Source organism: Bidens hawaiensis, unplaced genomic scaffold (assembly GCF_021521415.1).
Source record: "Bidens hawaiensis isolate Kalapana, Puna unplaced genomic scaffold, B.hawaiensis_p1.1 tig00041936_1, whole genome shotgun sequence".
In the NCBI taxonomy this organism is placed as follows: Eukaryota; Viridiplantae; Streptophyta; class Magnoliopsida; order Asterales; family Asteraceae; genus Bidens; species Bidens hawaiensis.
This window is the reverse complement of record NW_027497441.1, coordinates 90,114-94,483: the sequence shown is the minus strand read 5'-3', so window position 1 is coordinate 94,483 and position 4,370 is coordinate 90,114. Positions and strand designations below refer to the sequence as shown.

At 37.9% G+C, this 4,370-nt stretch overlaps 1 pseudogene; it reads left to right on the top strand.

The window, feature by feature from the left end:
- The first annotated feature begins 707 nt into the window (after positions 1 to 707).
- On the top strand, positions 708 to 1,245 carry LOC143593336 (SKP1-like protein 1A pseudogene; annotated as a pseudogene).
- Positions 1,246 to 4,370: the final 3,125 nt, after the last annotated feature.

The following is a 4,370-nucleotide window of genomic DNA, read 5'->3' as shown; positions in this document are numbered from 1 at the left end:
TAATTTTGAATGATAATTGCAGTTTGGTCCTTGGTCTATTGAGTTGGGTACAAAACACGTTTAAAGTTTAGTTAGGGTTTGTTTTTGCCATTCTTTGATAGTTATATAAAAGAAATAATTGAAAGAAATTTTTTATTGATAATTCACCCGGACACGAACCGGGTCGGGTACAAAACATGAAACGGAAAAACCGAAATGTTACAGATTATTTGTGTTATAAGCAAAGAAGAATATGTTGTTTTAATTTTAGCGTTGTAGTTTTTAAAAATTTTTTGTTTTTGTGTTTTTTTTTCTTTTGCTTGTTTGTTTTCTAGGATACTCGAAACCTGATTAACCCAACCTGAAAAAACCCGAACCCGAAAAACCCGTGAGAGATTTGGGTTGGGTTTCAAGTAAAGATTTAAAACTTTGAAACCCGAAACCCGAAAAACGAACCCGAAGAACACCCCTACCGAACGCGCTGTTATCCTGCCTCCCCTTCACCCCAGATATATAAGTTTTTGGCAATTAGTCTAGTTTTTAAAAATAAAAGAAACTAAGGGCTAAACATAATGTTTTAAATAATTAAGGACAGTTGAATACAATTTTTGGAAACCGAATTTGGGCCCAACTCAAAACATCTTCAAAACTTTCACTATAAATACCGCACCTAACATGCTTTTCTATAATTTCCGCTTTAGGGTTTTCGTGGTTCTAAATATCCTGCCATGTTTTCCAAGAAGACCGTCGTGCTAAGCAGTTCCGACGGTGTGACGTTCGAGGTTGATGAGGCGGTGGCGATGGAGTCTCAGACGATCCACACATGATTGAAACCGGTGGTGCTGATACCACTATCCTTCTTCCCGAGGTCACAGGCCAGACACTGTCAAAGGTTATTGAATACAGTAAGAAACATGTGGAGTCGGCGCCGAATTATAACGAAGATGAGCTTAAGTCGTTTGATGCCGACTTTATGAAAGCGGAGAAAGGCGTTCTTTTTGAACTTATGCTGGTGAGCTTTTTTTTTTTTCATACCCAGATTATACATTTAATTATGTTGTTAATTTGAAAGGTTTTATGTTTTTGTTCCAGGCTGCCGAGTATCTGAACATCAAGAGCCTAAAGGATCTAGGCTGTCAAACAATTGCTGACATGATCAAAGGTAAGAGTTCTGAACAGATCCGCGAGACGTTCAACATCAGGAATGATTTCACTCCAGAGGAGGAGGAGGAGGTGAAGAGGCAGAATTCATGGGCTTTTGAGTGAAAAGTAAAATAACCATGAATATTATTATGTGGTTGGGTACCTTTTCTGCTTATTTTTTTTTCATGGATATGCATTTTGTCCCATGATGTTTGGAAGCTAGATACATGTGTTTTAATCAAGGACTCCTGGTGGTTTTACTTTTAATCAGAATATCCCTTGTCTATTTTTGACATAATTAAACTGGCCATGTGTTGTGATCATTGTTTGGTTCTTGACTTTTGTGATGAATAAGTTCATCAATTGTAGAATGTGTGTGACGCGTGCCACTAATCCCATACTCATATTCCTAGTTTATGCAACAACTCAGCTCCATGTTTTCATGCATGCACCACTAGTTTTAATTTTAGTTTGTTTTATTATTTAGTATTCTAGGTAATGGGTCTAATTATTAGGATAGTGGGTAGTTTCCTTGTTTATTTGTTTTGCCTATAAAATGTTGATTCTATTAGAATTAAAGTAATGAAAAATTATGATGAAAAGCTGTTTTAATATCTAGCTTCTTTATCTTATTCTTTGGGAGTGTTTGCCTACTACAAAAGGCTACCTATCATTTGGTGCTTTCATTTGCTTACTCACCTTCCACCATGGCCTCTCACATCACGTCCTTACTCGACAACTTGTGGACCATTCTCGAGAAGAACCAACAAGTCGTGCTTCTTAACGCTCAATTAGGTTTAGGGCCTCCACCACCGCTACTTGCTCGCCCACCACTATTACGCCATGAACCGCCACTGCCACCTCCTACACCGCCATTGAAACCGTTGCTTCAAAACTCTTCATGCACCAAGTTCACCTATCAAACACAAAAAAAAAGACCCATCGGCACCACAAACCAAACCCCAAACCAACACCAAAACAACCCTCTTCCACCGCTACCAACACTAAACCGAAACCAAAGGCTATCCCTAAACCTGCAACCACACCACCCACCCACCCATACAAACACACCAATTGGGTCTTGACTCTGAACAACCAAGAACCGAAGGCCACCGGAAGACATGTATGGCGGCCACCATGGCGACGTGTTAAGACCAAGGTTGCAAAAGTCGCTAGGCGGACCCTAGGCGGCCGACTGGAGAGTTGAGTGTACTCGGAGTACTCGGGGAGTACTCGGAGAGTACTCGGATATGGTAAATATAAAGAAAATTAATTTTGGATATTATATATATATGCCAAACATCATAAGTTTACTTATATTTATAACAAAATAGGTGAATATCAATATAAATCATAGAAATACATTTTGAAATAATAAATTATTCTAAAAATTGTTAATCATTAATTAAAAAAATGATATTTGCTCTTTAATATTATAGAAATACGAATAATGTTTTATTTTTTTAAAGTTAAAATCGGCTCAATTTCACTGACTAGATACGATTTTGATTGAGGGTGGCCATATTTGATCGATTCTTAGTAAAGAGGCGGACTTAAAGAAACTTGCCTCGGCGACGTACCTTGTAGCGACTATTCGAGGAGTACTCGGCCTTGTAAACCTACTTTTACAACATTGGTTAAGACCACACCAAATTCCATTGGGAGAGTCGAATGGCACCCGCAATTGGCGGATCTTTTAAAGGGCCAAAGCGGACCGCGGCCCCATCACGTTTTTCGTTCGATAGTATATTTTTCTCGAAAAAAATAAAAAATATATGTACATGTATTGAGTTCGACCCATCCAAATTATTTGAGTCTGGCCCATCCATATTATCTGCGTCCGGGCCAACCTTGAATCTTTTTAAAAAATAAAGTTAATCTAAAGCCGATAAACATAAATATAAAAAAAAGCTAAGAAATAAAGTTTCATAAAATCAAGCCCAAGCCCAAATAAATTTTAAACCAAAAAAACCGAATATTAATCCTAAAACTAACCCTACCACCTGGTTGATGTTCGAACACAACAACAAACGTAGTATCCATTGTGCATTGGCCGCTGTGTGAGTGTGTGACTTACTGACTTGTGAAGTTTGGCACAGAATTCGGAATAGAAGCTAAGAAACAAGCAGGTGAATTGGTGAAATAGTTTGGGTGTGAGATCGATTAATTGATTGATTAGGCACTGCCGCTGTTTGTTGAGGCCTGAGGTTCGGAACTGACTGGTGTGGATGTGAAATCGATTACTCAAAGCAGTCAACATAAGCAAGTAGAGTCCAGGTTCGGCAATTCGCATTTCACCATTTTGTATTTTTTTTCAATTTAGTAGGTTAGGGTTTGGAATTATTGTTTGACCCGAATTGGACTGCCGACTTGAAACTTAGAAGTAGGAAACGAAATTTTGGGTCTCGTGACTTCCGGCCCATCCATACTAGATGTTCAAGATCCTCCACTGGCACCGCCATGGGACAAGCATACCGATACCGTCCTTGAGGACAAGGATGCTTTTTAGGGCGGGAGTATTGATGCGTTCCACTAATCCCATACCCACGTTCCTAGTTCATGCAACAACTCAACTCCATGTTCTCATGCATGCATCACTAGTTTTAATTCTATTTTGTTTTATTATTTAGTATTCTAGGTAATAGGTCTAATTATTAGGATAGTGGGTAGTTTCCTTGTTTATTTGTTTTGTCAATAAAAGGTTGTTTCTATTATAATTGAAGTAATGAAAAATTATGATGAAAAGTTATTTTAATATCTAGCTTCCTTATCTTATTCTTTGGGAGTGTTTGCCTACAATAAAAGACCACCTATCAGTGTGTTTACCGGTTCTTGTGATTATTTTGAAAGGTCCTATGTTTCTTGGGCTTAGCTTTCCCCAATTTGCCAAACCTCACGACCCCTTTGCATTTTTGTGTCACGACTCCTTTGCATTGTGAGCCTCTCATAATCAGACGATCCCTAGTTTGAAACACCAATATCTTTTTTAAACTGGAATGCCTTGTTAAATTTTTAGGACTTGACTTAATGCTAGTATGATTGTTGATATTTGAGAACTTGAACAGCGACGAATGGTTTTCGATAAAGAAAACATATCATGAGTTTGTTGGCTAATGTTTATGTCATATGAATGTTTGCAGGAGTTATGTGATGCGTTGAGTATATTAATTAAGATTGTTGGCTAACGTTTATGTATGTATTTCATGGTAAGTTTGAATAATTAAGGGGGCGAGGCATCGAATATTTAC